A 17,736-nucleotide genomic window follows, 5' to 3' on the forward strand; every position below is an offset into this window, starting at 1 on the left:
ATGTGGCCAATTACATAGGTTCCAGGGCTGGCTGCAGTGGATTTTGGCAATTTGCCAAAAACCTTTGAGAAAGCTACAAAAGTATAATTTTATCCTCAGTTGGAGCAAAAGATGACTCATACAAGTTCATATTAAATCCAGAGTCTCTGTGTTTACATGCAAGGGCATAACTACAACTTTGTGGGCCACATAGAAAGCTCTTAAAAGAGCCCCCCAGAGGTAAAAAAAACAACATACATTTGCCCCCACACACACATTCATGTTATGCCACACAGAGCCCATTCAGTTTATGCCACACAGTAGTACCCCTTATACACATTATGAAACACTGTAGTATTGCCCCTTACACTATATGCCACACAGTAATGCCCCTTACACTACACAGTAATGCCCATTGCACATTATACCACACAGTAATGACCTTTACAGATTATTCCACATAGTAGTAGTGCCCCATATAACACATTAATTTACACAATAGTAGTGCCCTTTACACCAGCGTGCTTCAACCACTGTGCTGTGGCACACTAGTGTGCTGCGAGTGGTTGTCAAGTGTGCCGCGGCTATCATCTCAGCCCACTTGTACTGTAGTGTGTTTTGTTCCTCTGGAGGCCAATGTAGTGTGTTTTATACCTGTGGAGGCCATTATGTGTTAATATTTTTATGTGTGAACCAATGTTTATGTTTTTTTTATTGGTCATGCACATCACATAGCCTGATAGTGTGCCTTAGCAGTTTTAATATCTTGTGTGGTGTGCCTCTAGTTGAAAAGGTTGAAAATCACTGCCTTACATATTATGTCACACAGTAATGCTACTTATAACATTATTATACCATACAATAATGCCCCTTACACATTATGCCCCTCTGAGCAACTCACCTCCCCCTGTCCCTCCAGCAGCCTCTTGTCTCCTCCTCCATGCCATCAGTAGCCAACAGGTGTGGATTTGGTGCCTGGCCACCAGCTAATTACAGCTGGTGCACCGGCAGGCAGCGGAAACATGGACAGACAGTGCACAATTTGAATCTGGTGCTGCTCACTAGCCAATCAGAGTTCGCGGACCAGCAGCCAATTAAGAGAAGCTACTGCTGATTGGCTGCCGGTCCAAGAGCGATGCTGTCTCTCCATGGGATCTATTCACTAAACCTTGGAGAAAGATAAGTCCCAGCCAATCAGCTCCTAACTGCCATTTTCAAACACAGCCTGTACACTGATAGTTAGGAGTTGATTGCAAAAACAATTGAAGCGACGATGGACAACTGCGCACAAGGGTCTGCAAAGGAGGGAAGTGTCGATAGAGGGATCACCAACTCCCAAATCAAATAACACTGAACACAAAAATAGACAAATCCAAACTCTGCGCACAGCAACAAATAATGTAATGATAGTACTTCCTTAATTTGGTATCATTACATTATTTGTTGGTGTGCGCAGAGGTTGGGTTTGTCTATTTTTGTGTTCAGTTAGGAGTTGATTGGCTGGGACTTATCTTCCTCCATTTTATCTCTCTCCAAGGCTTAGTGAATAGACCCAGTGCCAGATTAATGTCCACATGGGCCTGGAGCTGAAATTTTTGATGGGCCTATTGTATGCCGCCGAAGGGGGTGTGACAAGTGCCGTAGCAGTGTGATTGGTAATGTGGGGCCATGACCAGTGCGGTGTGGTTGTGGTTTACATAGGGGTGTGGCCAGTGCAGCGTTCTCCCTGGACGCTCCGAGCAGTGCTGCATTTTCAGGTGCCGGCAGCCTCAGTACCTCTACGCAATGGCATGACGTTACACACTTAAGGAGTTAGCCCTGCTGTGCCGCTGACTGTGCATGTGTAGACCAGCACTCTTGTGCAAAGGATAGTGCTATGGCGTCTGGTGCCCTCTTAATTACCTCTGCCTGTGAAGGGAGACATGTAGCAGTCGAATGGGCAGCACTCTGGACGGCTTGTATAAAACAATTAAAATCCATTTAAGTTATCAACATTTCAGAACTTGTATTCGTCCTTTCAGTAATCCTGATGAAAGAATGAATACAAGTTCTGAAGCATTGATAACTTAAACTGAGTTTTAGTGTGTTTTATACAAGCCGTCCAGAGTGCCGCCCATTTGACTGCTATATATATGTGTATGTGGGTGTGTACATACATACACACCCACATACACACATAAATTGTGATGGTACAGGGCTTGAGGCACACTTAAGGGGACTGAGGCAGGTGTGGTGTGATATGTTGACAGTGATGCAAATGTCAACATTAGGGTTAGGCTACATGGGGGCTTAGGCACTAGGGGAAGGTTAGGGTTAGGCTACGGGGGGAGGAGGATAGGGTTAGGCACTAGGGAGAGGTTACAGTTAGACTGCGGGGGGGGGGAGGTTAGGGAAAGGCACTATAAGTAAGGGGTAGGCATTAGGGTTAGGGGGGGATACTCACTGGAAGACTGGAGCCGCAGAGGTCATGACCGCGGGGACCCGGAAGCCGTGCTGGAGTCACTGCAGCCATCAAGAGCAGGTCAGTGAGAACTGGGCCAACAGGGATGATATGTCGACATTCCATCACTGTCCACATGAATGTCGACACGAACAACTTCAACATTATGACCATGTCGACATTCTATCAACATGATGAATATTTACACACCATTCCTCACCTGCTTCAGTCGCCTTAAATGTGCCTGAAGCTGCTGTACCATCCCTATTTACCAACGTGTGTGTATGTATATATACATACATAGTACACACACACACACATATACATATGTATATATATATATATACACACACATACACACGTTCGTGCATATATAAATACACACACAAACATACACGCAACTACGTGCATATATATACACTTGTGTGTATGTATATATACATAAACACACGTGTGTATATATATATATATGCACGTACATTTGTGTATATATATATATACCGGTATATGTGTGTATGTATATATATATATATATATATATACACACACACACACACACGTGTGTATATACATACATATATACACACTATATATATATATATATATATATACACACAAGCACACATGTACGTGCATATATATACACTTGTGTGTATGTATATATATATATATACACACACACACGTGTGTGTATATATATATATATATGCACGTACATTTGTGTGTATATATATATATATATATAACGGTATATGTGTGTGTATGTATATATATATATACACACACACACACGTGTGTATATACATACATATACACACACTATATATATATATATATACATATATATATATATATACACACACAAGCACACATGTACGTGCATATATATATATATATATACACACACACACACGTACATTTGTATATATATACTGTATATACAGTATGTGTGTGTATATGTACTATATGTATACACACACGCATATATATGCACGAACTTCTGTGCTTGTGTGTGTGTATATATATATATATATATATATATATACACATATGCTCTTATACCCACCTAATTTGATTGATAGATAGGCATGATAGATAGACAGACATGAGATAGATAGACAGACAGACAGACAGACAAACAGACTTGAGACAGACAGACATGATATAGATAGACAGACAGACATGAGATACTGTAGATAGACATACAGACATTACATGAATGACAGACAGACAGACATGACATGAATGATAGACAGACATGAGATACTGTAGATAGACAGACAGACATGAGATAGATAGACAGACAAGAGATAGGCAGACATGAGATAGATAGGCAGGCATGAGACAGACATGAGATAGATAGGCAGACATGAGTCAGACAGACATGAGATAGATAGACATGAGAGAGAAACAGACAGACAGACAGAGCCTGGCCAGACATTACACTGACCTGAGTTAATCCTGACATGCTGGGCTGTGCTGCCTTCCCTCCTCAACTAGGTACTTGACACTGCTTTGTAGTAGGATGGTTTAGGGGGCATGGCCTCGGTATAATGGGGCGGGGCTTCGGAGGTGGGTGGGGCTTAAGCGCCCCGAGGGTGGGCGTGGCTTTGGCCTGGCCTGTCGATCCTCCAAGAGGAGGAGAACGGGTGGGGAGGTCACAATGGACTAAGTTGTGTTTGGTAGCCATTAGGTGAGAGAGCTGACTGAGCTGTTCCTTAGTGTTGACAGGAAAAAAAACCAAAACACTTTTTTTTTCCTGCCTGCACTGCAGTCTGTGTGGGCCTATTTTCAATAGGAGGCCTGGAGCTGTAGCTCCACCCGCCCCATTGTTAATCCGGCCCTGAATAGACCCCATGTCTGCCTGCTGGCGCTGCACCAAATCAACACCGCTGACACCCAGGCCCCCCTCGGCAGCCCTGACTGGCATGTCCCACCTTGTTTTGTGTGACTGGGTGCAGGAGGAGCATTGGGCCGCAGAGGAAGCTTTGGCACTATAGTAGCTGCACCCCTTGCCACCACGGTAGTTACGCCACTGTTAGCAAACAGTGGGGTCCTTTTCAGGATCAATGGAATGGGGTTATAGGCAAGAACAATGTAAACAAATAAAGGTAGAAGGCGTACTTCCGGGTCCAGTCCAGACACTGGGTATCCCAGCTGGTAGTAAATAAGTATTGTGATATATATATATATATATATATTAGGGATGTGCAGGCTCGGATAGGTTCGAGTTTGCACGTGGAGTTCGGATTTTTCCCTCCAAAAAAACGGAACTCAGAACGAGGCAAAACGTCATCTTACATGGACGAACATCATCATTCCTGGTCTTTTGTCCAGGAATGATGATGTTCGTCCATGTAAGATGACGTTTTGCCTCGTTCTGAGTTCCGTTTTTTTGGAGGGAAAAATCCGAACTCCACGTGCAAACTCGAACCTATCCGAGCCTGCACATCCCTAATATATATATATATATATATATATATATATATATATATATATATATATTCTGGATATTTTTCCTGTTTAGATGACTGTTATAGAATGGTAAATGATCTACAAGTTGGAGCTGGTCAGAGGTCTCTAACTCATGGAATTGGGGAACCCCACTATTAAATCACATTTTATCTCCACTGCACACCCTGTTATGCTGAAAGAATTAGTGATATTTTCCTCCACCTGTCATGCCCCTTGACGGAATCATTGGATGGAGAAACACCATATGCTCACCAGCAGACCTCTCAACTGTCCCAATTTTGATGGCACAGTCCTGGTTTTTGGGCACTTTCCTACTGTCTCACCCACGGGCTGCAGGAAGGAAAAGATTGGGAGGACAATCTCTCACCTGTTGCCCTGCATAGGTCTACTGGGTCCTGCCCACTTCCCCCATGAAGTGGGTGGTTCGGGAGGTTGATGATACAATTTGTGGTGAATCACAGCAATGTACGCCAGGGAGGGGGCTGCAATGACTCAATTCACAATGCCATACTATGCCAATTTTTGCGCAGCATACCGGTAACTTGCATGACATCGCTCTGAGCATGTTCTCAAAGCAGACACACATATGTGCAATTGTAGACCTGTGCGCATTTGTAACTTGTGACTCCGCAGGATTGGAAAGGGTAAATGAGGAGGGAAGGGGTGGTCTGTCAGAAGGGGTGGTCTGTCATAGCCCGAGCACAATAGATTATGCAGTAATGTGACTCATGCAGGTACATATACCTGTTTGTATGCATATATTTGAACCTACTATAAATATCCGCTGATGAGGATGATTTTGCATAAACCAGGCACTTGTGTTGCCAATGTGGAACTGGACACATCATGATATATGTACAGTGCACCTCTTCATATGGGTGGGGACATGCTATTTTTTACGTGAGCTTTTTTTTTTAGAGCAATTTGCTTTCTCTTTGCTAACAACTTTACATCAGCCTCTTCATGCACATTAAGAATTAACTCTTACTAGAAACTGATGGTTTTGGCTACTGATTGCTGTAAAATATATTATTACAATTCAATGGGCATTGACCATTGATAATTTTGTAAATAACATTTGTATGATTGGCGCCTTCTGACATCAGATGGGATTATACATTGTGCTTACCCTTCTCAGCAGATCACCCCTACAATTGTAATTTTACTATCGATTTTGAGAAACACGGTGTCAAGTATCTTCCATTGGCCCAGTCACTGATCCTGTCAGCATGAGAACTGCTCACATGCTGCCTTGAGCCATAAAAACAGATGTCAGAGCCTTGGCACCGTTGCTAAAAACAGGTCACATGATCAAAAGCAATGTCTACCAGTGTAAGTCTAAGGAAATACTGTAGACCAGAGACGGCCCAAATCGCAGAAGTGTGGGCAAAAGAGCATGGGATAAAAAAATTAATTCATGAAAGGTACAAACAATGGGAAATAAAATTGAGGTGTTGATTGCTGTGTTTCTGATTCAGGGTTACACACAAGTCCGCTTTGTGGATTGATCCTGAAATTTTATAGCAACTGCATGTGCATTGGAGCCTATATACACAAACATGGGCAATTCAGAGCTCTACACAACTTAGCTGCAGCTCCACTCGCAGCCATGTGAGATCTCTTCCAACAAGGAGAGAGCTGGTTCAAACGAAAGTTAATTGTGAGGACAGCTACTTTCACAAGTGGATGTATAGGGGCGGCCTCATGGATGCGCATTCATTTCGGAGCATGTAATGCAGCTGTGGATCTCGCAAAAATTGTTTGCGACTGTAAGTCAGGCCCTTTGCGTGAATGTCTCATTGTGGGCCTCAGTCTGAAGACGCATATCCACTACACGATGATTTGGACGATTTGAACAATAACATTATCGTTCATCGTCCGCAATCTAGTGCAGTGGATATGCTATCAACGACCAGCGATGTGCGCTCCCGCTGGTCATTGACGACATCTATCATCGCCCGTACTTGCAGGGCAACCTGACGAAAGCATCAGGTTCTGCAAGTACGGGGATGAGGGAGGGTGACAATACTGAATGATATATCGTTCATTGTGGGTGCTCAATGTCGGTAATGCTGGGGAAACACTAGACGATATCGCTCATGGAGAATATCGTCTATTGGATGCCCGCCTAAAGTCAGATGCATTTCCAAATGCGGCCAGATTCCATGGATATCTGCAAACTGCACATGCGCTATATCAGGATTATTCAGCTATGCACGTATGAGCAAAGTGCACGTATGAACGCAGGTTCCCGATGGTTGGGAATCTGCGCATGTGCCGGACCCATACTGCGCATGGGCAGAACGGATCCTGTGCGATCACACGCAGAGTGGCAGTAGACTGTCAGTGACAGTCTGCTGCCATTTGTGGGCAGGAGGGGGCGGAGACGTTGCGCTGTAGTTGGGGGGGAGGGAAGAGGCCAGCATCTCCATTGGCTGACGGAGATTTTGTGGCCTCTTTGTTGTAATTGTGGCGGCCAGCTTGCGTGAACCAATGTGTCACTTAGCCGGCTGATGTTATCATAGATTATTCGATGCTGCGTTCTTGGACACAGATAAGGAATGCATGCAGGAGGGATGACACCTCCTGCTGCATTACCAAAATTGCAAGAATGGAATTGCAAAGCTGCACGCAAGCAGCCTTGCAATTCCTTCCTTGCAATTATGGTAAGGTCACGCAGGCACACAAAGCCCCAGCATCTGGCGGATGGAGCTGGACAGGAGCGGTGGGATCTGAAAGGATTCCATACGTGCACTGCTGAGTGCCGAGTGCGGGAGCAACCGCTATCTGATGATGAATACTGTATTTTTGGAGTTTGGTGAATTTCTGTCCCCATACTAGTATATGGGGACAGCGACCACATCACAAATGAAAGATAAATATTTATGATGTATGGCTCCAAAACATAATTTTACAAAAGCAGGTGAAAATTTTAATTTAATGAATAGACCCCTTATTCACATAAATAAAACAAGTTGGAGTGACAAAACTACATTGCTAGCTTGCACTGATCAGTTTGATGTGCGACATTTGTACATCTGTGGCGAGTCTGAATCTGGATTTTTCTCACGCCAAGTTTCCGTGTGCTTAATCTGTGACTTTGGGGTCTATTTATCAAGCAGTGAAAAGTGTGGAGAAGTGGACCAATGGAGAAGTTGCCCATAGCAACCAATCAGCTTTCAAGTAGCATTTATCAAGTACAGGCTATAAAATAATAATAGGTAGGAGCTGATTGGTTGCTATGGGCAACTTCTCCACTGGTTCACTTCTCCACACTTTTCACTGCTTGATAAATAGACCCCTTTGTTTTTAAAACTAATTCCTGTGCGATTACAGTTGCTGCCCAGCGTCTCTAGCACACTGTGAGGCAGATGTATGAAGCTCTGGGAAGTGATAAAGTGGAGAGTGATAAACCACCAGCCACTCAGCTCCCAACTGTCATTTTTCAAACACAGCCTGTAACATGACAGTTAGGAATTGGGTGGCTGCTCGTTTATCACTCTCCACTTTATCACTTCCCAGAGCTTCATACATCTGCCCCAGAGTAGTGTTTTGCTGCACGTGGGATGCAAATAAGACGCAAAATTTCAAGAATAATACAGTATGCTACTCCTCTATAATTACACTGCAACCACTTCTTACAGACACTGGAATTACCAAGCAGATTTACAGACTGAAGTCTGATAAAGAGGTTTGTGCTGCCGTGAGTAACAAGGATTTCTCCTAGGTGCTGGTTTCAATGTATTCCATTTACATCTAAAGGATTATTACTACATTCTACTTTGGAACTTACTATCTATACATCTATAGAAGATTTATATATTACAACATTTGGATACAAGTGACTTGCCACTTAGGGGGTCATTCAGACCCACTTGCGAGCGGCAGTACGCTCGCAAGTGGGTCGATGTTCCCCACTGCGCATGCGCACGACGGAGGGAGCTCCTGGGAACGCCTACCGTCTGAAGCCGGCCCCACTGACATCACTAGTGATGTCAGTGGGAGTGATTTTGGCTCTGATAGAGCCAAAATCACTCCAGGGCTTGTGGCTGGGAAACCCGACCGCAGGGTTTCCTTCGCAAGTCCGATGGTCGCGATGGTCAAGACCATCGCGACCATCTTGTTGGATGCTCGTATATGCTGTGGGTGGTGGCCCACAGCGTCCAGGAGGACGCTCCATTTTAATGGAGGAGGGCCCTGATTCAGAGCGAGCGCTCTGGTCAGAGCGTCCGGCTCTGAATCAGGGCCTTAGTTGCTATTTGAGACTGTATACCACTCTTTTCCTTTAGCAACATTGGAATTTTATACACTATTGCTATTCATTGGATACAAGTTCTTATGCTCTTTCACGATTGATATACTGAATGTTATGTGTTATTAATTAATTTACTCCCTGGAGCATTAAGTTTGTTTCTATGTGTATATTTTTTTAGATTTTTTTATATTTAATAAATGTATTTTCCTGGAATTATAGGTTAATACTGTGTTCATGACCGTCTAAGTGCCTTTGCAGTATATCTCCATTATTACACTTAGGCCCATATTCAATTAGTTTTGCACCCGTGACACTTTTTTCACCTGCTGGATTTTTTGCTTACATCGCGTATTTTAGCCACAGAAACTTATCATGCGCGTACCCGCGATTCACCCTATTCAATTCCAAAAAACACGAAAATGGATATACGCGAAGTGATAACAGGTGAAAAGTGGTGTCAGAATCAGGGAAATCAGCCTGAACCCCCAAAAAGATGCAGAAACATTGGGGATCAATGTAGTAGTGCCCAATTAACCCTAATGAAATGGTTTGGGGTACTTAAGTTCGCACAATTGTCATTAATTAGTATCTTTGCACAAGTGGTGAAAAATGGCACAAAGCAGTAATCTTAGGAGAAAATAAGTATTCCTGTCATATTTGGGGTACTTAAAAATGGGTGCAAGCATAATTAAAAGTCGCTAAAGTGAAGTTATAAGAAACTTTAAAAACGCACCTCCAATCAAAAAAACACCTTACCCATACTTGCAGACCCCCCAAAAGCCTATTTCGCTAGTTTTTAAGTTTGTACCCCTGCTTTGCACTTTTATGCCCACATTTTCAAAGTGCTTTTTGTGGTGTTCCTCAATTTTTTGAGGGTTTTTTTGACACAGTTATCATTTATCACCACCTCCCCCCCCCCCTCCCCCCATATAAGTGAATTTGTATCTATTAGGGATATTTACTAAAGTAAATTTGCAGGATATCCACCAAAAACGCCCTTTTTCGGAAGATATCTGCAGATTTATAGAATCCCCTGAATGTATCTGCATTCCGGAGACTAGCCCCCGTAGCTAACACTATTTCAAGGTGGCATTAGCTGCTAGTGCCTATGTTGCCTATGGTCTACACTTCGCAAAAAGTACAGTGCCTTCCCTGGTACTCTCCACTCAGACCACTCATGCACAGTAGTGCTGAAGGAGAAGTTAAGGGTTTGCATTAGGGTTATGTATAGATCCACTTCAGTTAATGTGCCTAGAACACATGCAAAGGTATACAGCTCTCCCATCGTATACAAGAGACAAGAGATAAGGGATAAGATTGCAACATTGTCTATTATAAAGATGGAGGTGAAAGCCACCTGATGTGGGGTGGAGAGCCCTCCTGATACCCCTGGTGGAGGTGAAAATCACCTGATGTGGGTAGGGAGCCTTCCTGATACCACTGATGAAGAGGAAAACCACCTGATGTGGGGTCTTTGAGGACTGAGTTTGAGTCAAGACTGCTACTGTGGTGGGAATACAAATCACAAAATGCCTAGTCTACTGCTGATTGCTTCACATGCTGGGAAGGTGCTCCACCAAAGATCTGCCCCCAGACTCAGACACTGGTGCTCCAGGCCCCCGCCTCCCATTCCCTCTTACCCACAGCTCCGTCTGGTGCATCCTTGTTCAAATTCAGCTCCTGGAAGATTTGCAGCCACGTTTATGTTCAGGCCCGCAGCACAGGTCCGCGGCTAGAGCTGCCACCAGAGAGGAGTGGCACGGGGAGTTGTGGCTGAGGGGGGACACAGGGACTGCTGCACGGGCCCACGGCTAGAGCTGCCACCAGAGAGGAGTGGGACGGGGAGTTGTGTCTCACTGGAATAAGAAGCTGCTGAAGAGCCTCGACACCAATGAACAGGGACAGGCTTTAGATAGACGGAGGCGGCAACTGATGGTCTGACACAGAGCCCTCTACTAGTGTATGGTAGTTTCTCAGGTGCCAAGAAGAGGTGCCATGTATTGGGCGGTCATAACGGTATACCCCGGGTACATATTTACAGCCCTAAGTGGGGTGAATATATCGTGGGCGATGTAGGAGGTGCCCCTTCAGTTCTGGCGCCCAGCGGCAGGCGCCTCCATTGTCTCCCATAGTACTGCCTCTGCAAGTGACCAAGTTTTAGGAGGATGCTCTCAAAGCAATGATCAATAATGTAGAATCTTTATTTTCAAAATCAGTACCATGGCCTAATATTTAATAAAACTTTCTTTACCCTCCAAAAGAAATTAGGCCCTCCTGTCTTTCATAAATCAGGAAGACTGGAACAGCAGCTGGTACCGAAGGGGTCTGACTGGTTTCCAGTATTTGTTTGCAACCTGGGACTTATGCACAAATCCAAAGTGTTCATTGATAAGAAGTTAGATATTATACAACAGAAAGCAAATGACAGTGTATAAATTAGAGATGTGCGCCGACCCCCGTGTTTTGGTTTTGGATCTGTATCTCCTCTGGTTTTGGATCTGGATTGGTTTTGCCAAAACCCTTGCATGTTTTGTTTTTTGGTTTTGGTTTTGGATCTGTATTTTTTTTTTTTTTAAAGATAAAAACAGCTAAAATCACATAATTTGGGCCTGCTTTTGTTCCACAGTATTATTAACCTCAATAACATTTATTTCCAGTAATTTCCAATCAATTTTGTCCACCTCACAATATTGATTTTTTTCATCTAGTTTAGGGCCAAAAGGTGGCATCCCGCGAGCTGGCTGACTAAGCTAAGCGACAGCAGTGGGCGGCACTAACATGTTGCAGTTCAGCTTCCAAGTTCCAATAAGGATACAGTGTGTTATACAGTGTGGGTTAGATACACCAATAGTGCACTTACTGTGACTGCAGTGTCGGCAGAGTGGGGTGCTGGCAGTGTCCTCAATGTGAGAGTACCAGTGGCGTCCTCAATGTGGAAGTGCCGTCGGTGTTGGCAGTGTGGCGGTGTTGGCAGAGTGGGGGTCCTGGCAGTGTCCCGAGTGCATAGTGCCAGCATAGCGGGGGTGCCAGCGGTGTCCTCAGTGCAAGAGTGTTAACCGGAGTGTTGACAGTGTCGGCTGTGCGGAGATGCTCTCAGTGTAGGAGTGTCGGCAGTGTGGGGTTGCTGACGGTGTCCTCAGTTTGTGGGGCAGCAGTGCAGGAGTGCTGGCTGTGTCCTCAGTGCAGGGAGCCGGCGGTGTCGGCAGAGCGGGGGTGCCAGCGGTGTCCTCAGTGTGTGGGTCCTGATGGTGTCGGTAGTGAATGGGTGCCAGTGGTGTCCTCAATGCAGGGTGCCAGCAGTGTCGGCAGCGGGGGATGCTGCCAGTGGGGGTCGGCAGCAAGGGGTGCCAGCGGTGTCAGGCAGCGGGGGATGGGTAGACGGTATCTTCCTTACTTCCTCCTGTGCCCATATTCAATGGGCTTAATGCTGATTGGCTGAGAGCCGTGACAGATGGCTCTCAGCCAATAAGCGTTAAGCCCACTCAATGGAAAACATTGCGATCCGAAAGCGGGATTGCAAGGTTTTGCCCCGGAGAGGGATCCAGGGCAGGCAGGGAGATCTGAGCTGTGGCCCGGAATGCCCCAGATCCCTGAAATTCGGGTGGGTCCAGTTCTCTGAGAACCAGACCCGCTCATCTCTAATATAAATGAGTAAATAAAGTTGACCCAAAATTGAGGTCAGTAACAGATCGCTCAGAGCAGATATCAAACCAAACAGAAACAAATAGAAAGAATGAAATTGTCCAAAACCAAAATTCAGGAAATACAGCAAACAAGCACTGCAGTTCAGCACGTCAGCAAGTTTGTCTGCTCAGCCTTAGCCGTGCGGGTCGCCCCTCCCTACCGGGGTTCAACCAGCCCTAGTGCTAATAGCACCAGGGCTCTTCTATGGAAGTAATGGTTAATATAATTAATATTTTTTTTAAAGGTGAAATACTGACCCAGCAAGGCTGCCGGGGCATGATGGTACTTGGAGAACCACAAGTGCCAGCATGCCCACACATCAAGGGCCACTGGCACCTGTATTTCCACTATGAAACAAAAATTAAAAAAAAGACAGGACTCGGACAAAAAATATTTGATAAAATAATCATTCCCCCACACAGCCCTCGTTTACCAATTTAGTGCTCCCTCAATCCAATGGGATGTCTCATCTTCGAATAATGTTGCATTCCACATACTTGACAAAAAAAACCATTATGGATGTTGCAGTTTTTCCCTTTTGGAACACCACTGGTAATTAGTTTTCACTAGGGGAAACTCTCCATAAGAATGAATGGGGCCGCACTGATTGGTCAGTTCACGGCAATTCCCACACTCTAGGTTAACCAGCCATGTACCAAGTGGCCTAGGGTTAATGGCATGATTATGGGGGGATCCCCTCACTGCGGGCCAAGCCCAGTGCTGATTAATGGAAAATTGTTTTCCAATACCAGTCTAGCGACAAGCACTAGTGTTGGTTATGCTCAAAGGGGGGACCTTACATGTTATTTTTTTCTTTAAAGCAGACATGCTAAAGTCAGGCCATAGACATTTATATGATAATGGTCTGTAATCAAAAACAGTTTAGTAACGATCTACCCTACAGTCCTACCTCACTCACTCACAACTCAGCCAGTAATGCTGGGATACCTCGCTATAGCACATACAGGAAACGACAACCTCGTCTCCCCAGAAATCGCACAGCTTGTCATACACTCACTCTGTAATCAAATGTTTGTGCAATCTCTCCACTTTATCTCTCTCCAATGCTTGATACATCTCCCCTTCTGTCCCCAGATCTCTCTCACACACACACATAACTCCATTTGCCTTTTCCCATCTCTCTCTCTTACATCAATACTCAATGTCCCAATGATACCACTAAGGATCTCATTCAGAGTCGGTCGTAAGCGTCCGCTCATTCGTACCCAGCAATGTTCGCTAAACTGCGCATGCGTAAGATTCGCAATGTGCGTGCGCAAACTAGCTGTTGCGATTGGAAATTTCCCACTCCTAGAACACAGCCAGGTCGTTAGTTTGAGTGACAGGATGAGGCGTTTGTGGGTGGTATCAGGGGAAGGTGCTTGGGAACAGGGGAGTGGAGATCCCAACGCAGGCGTGCCTGACTATGCGAACGGAGTTTAATGGGAGTGCATAATTAACTAAGTAGTGTCATGGCACATGTGACATGGGAGGTTTTTACACTGACTAGATCATAGTGCTTGAGAAAGGGTATGGTCAGCCTTAAGCTCTGCAATTAGCTCCGATGGGTCCCGATGGTCTCGATTAATCCTTATAACCCCGGAGATGACGTGTGTTGCGATCGAGAAGGCGGCATGTTTTTTAGTCTTACAGCCGCTTCTTACCCTCGCTCGTTCAGCTAACGATCCCATCTTAGCGACGCAACTTGCAATCGCTTCATTTGCATATCCGGCCCCTTTCCCCTACGACCGAGCGGCCGCTTATGACCGACTCTGAATGAGGTCCTTAGTCCCCAGCAGCTCTCACTCTCTCTGTGGGCCTGAATCAGAGGTGCACGCTAACTGCACGCTAACTGCACGCACTGCCGATGTTAATGTAGTTGAGCGATTATTACTACTGCGCATTCGCAGATTATTCTGTGAACCCCTATGACGCATGCGCTACCTGAGTGAATGCACAAATATGCTGTTGTGTACAGGATCGGTGGTATCAGAAAAGGCAATGGAAGACCATGGGCGTTCCAGGGTGGTGAGTGGGAGGTGGCCTGAGATGAACTCAAAAACATAGGTCACATGGGCGTGTTATGCTGAAACACCATTCTCATGAAATAACTAGCTCAACACAGGTGACTGCAATCATTAATTAGGTGAGAAGTCCAGGAGCAGAGCATTTTGTACCTAATGGAACGGGTCATATTGGAGAGTAGGCTGTCATAGGTGCACGTGATGGTGAAGTGTCAAGATTCAACGGCGGTATTACAGTGACCAGAGACGCTGGAAGTGGGTGTTTCAGTGCATGCACATTCAGGTGCACGCTAGTACACATCGGAAGGCTGCAACTAGCATTTGCACATTATCACCGCTGCAACTCCACAAACAAAGGCACCAGCTGCTGTAACTGCATGCATCTCTGACTCATGCCCTAGCTTTTTCCTCTCTCTCTCTCTCTCTCTCTCTCTCTCTCTCTCTCTCTCTCTCTCTCTCCTGTAAATAGGGGTTTATAAGCTATCATCAAAGGAAAATGTCTGAAGAAAACGAATGACCTTTAATGTGTCCTTAGCATTGTCCATTTAAACACGCTTTGATCTACAGTCTTGCGAGTGCCGCCTTCTTCTTTTCCTCACTGGCCCGGTGCTGGCATGCACCCACATAGGAGAAGTCTACTTTTCTAATTATTTTTAGGGTGGCACCTCCCAATTTTTCCAGATCCTGAGTGCCGAACTTTGGACATTATATATATATATATATATTAGGGGTGTGCACCGGCCACTTTTCGTGTTTTGTGTTTTGGTTTTGGATCTGGATCTTTCTTCGTGTTTTGGATCTGGATTGGTTTTGCCAAAACCACCCTTCCGTGTTTTGGGTTCTGGGTTTTGTGTTTTGGATCTGTATTTTTTTTTAAAAAAGCATAAAAACAGCTAAAATCACAGAATTTGTAGGTTTTTCTGCTCCTATGCTATTATTAACCTCAATAACCTTAATTTCCACTCATTTCCAGTCTATTCTGAACACCTCACACCTCACAATAGTGTTTTTATGTCCAAAACGTTGCACCGAGGTAGCTGGATGACTATGCTAAGCGACACGAGTGGGCGGCACAAACACGTGACCCATCTAGGCGTGAAACTGCAGTGGCAGACAGGATGGCAGTTTGAAAAACTAGGCCCCAAACTGTACATAATGCAAAGAAAAAAAAGAGGTGCAAGATGGAATTGTCCTTGGGCCCTCCCACCCACCCTTATGTTGTATAAACAGGACATGCACACTTTAACAAACCAATCATTTCAGCGCCAGGGTCTGCCACACAACTGTGGCTGAAATGATTGGTTCGTTTGGGCCCCCACAAAACAAGCTGGCAATTAATGTGTCCCTGCACAAACTGGCTCTATGGAGGCAAGATGTCATCCTCATCCTCCTCATCCACCGATTCCTCACCCTCTTCAGTGTGTACATCCTCATCCTCACAAAGTATTAACTCGTCCCCACTTGAATCCACCACCACAGGTCCCTCTGTACCTTCTGGAGGCTGGTCTCCCTGGAAGAGCTGATAATTCATTTTGATGAACATCATCTTCTCCACATTCTGTGGAAGCAACCTCCTACGCCTTTCGCTGACAAGGTTCCCGGCTGCACTAAACACTCTTTCGGAGTACACACTGGAGGGGGGGCAACTCAGGTAAAATAGAGCCAGTTTGTACAGGGGCCTCCAAATTGCCTCTTTTTCCTGCCAGTACAGGTATGGACTGTCTGCCATGCCTACTTGGATGCTGTCACCGATGTAATCCTCCACCATTCTGTCAATGGTGACAGTATCATATGCAGTGACAGTAGACATGTCAGAAATTGTTGCCAGGTCCTTCAGTCCGGACCAGATGTCCAAACTTGGTCCTGCCTGTCCTGCATCACCGCCAGCGGGTTGCTTAGGATACCTAAGTTTTTTCCTGGCAGCCCCAGTTGCAGGAGAAAATGAAGAAGGAGCTGTTGACGTGTCACGTTCCGCTTCAGCTGACAGTGTGTTCACCAGCAGGTCTTTGCACCTCTGCAGGCTTGTGTCGGCCGGAAAGAGAGACACCACATAGGCTTTAAACCTAGGATCGAGCACGGTGGCCAAAATGTAGTGGTCTGATTTCAACAGATTGACCACCCTGGAATCCTGGCAAAGCGAATGAAGGGCTTCATCCACAAGTCCCACATGCCGAGCGGAATCGCTCCGTCTTAGCTCCTCCTTCACTTTCTCCAGCTGCTTCTGCAAAAGCCTGATGAGGGGAATGACCTGACTCAAGCTGGCAGTGTCTGAACTGACTTCACGTGTGGCAAGTTCGAAGGGCTGGAGAACCTTGCACAACACGGAAATCATTCTCCACTGCGCTTGAGTCAGGTGCATACCCCCTCCTTTGCCTATGTCATAGGTGGATGTATAGGCTTGTATGGCCTTTTGCTGCTCCTCCATCCTCTGAAGCATATAGAGGGTTGAGTTCCACCGTGTCACAACCTCTTGCTTCAGGTGATGGCGGGGCAGGTTCAAGAGTGTTTGCTGGCGCTCCAGTCTTCGGCACGCAGTCGCTGAATGGCGAAAGTGGCCAGAAATTTTTCGGGCCACCCAAAGCGTCTCCTGCACGCCCCTGTCGCTTTTCAGAAAATTCTGCACCACCAAGTTTATTGTGTGAGCAAAACATGGGACGTGCTGGAATTTGCCCAGATGTAATGCCCGCACAATATTGGTGGCGTTGTCAGATATCACAAATCCCCAGGAGAGTCTAAGTGGGGTAAGCCACTGGGCGATGATTTCCCTCAGTTTCTCTAAGAGGTTGTCGGCGGTGTGCCTCTTACTGAAACCGGTGATACACAGCGTAGCCTGCCTTGTAACGAGCTGGCGTTTCTGAGATGCTGCTACTGGTGACGCT

The sequence above is a fragment of the Taudactylus pleione genome, unplaced genomic scaffold (genome assembly GCF_031769625.1).
Source record: "Taudactylus pleione unplaced genomic scaffold, aTauple2 ptg000142l, whole genome shotgun sequence".
In the NCBI taxonomy this organism is placed as follows: domain Eukaryota; kingdom Metazoa; phylum Chordata; class Amphibia; order Anura; family Myobatrachidae; genus Taudactylus; species Taudactylus pleione.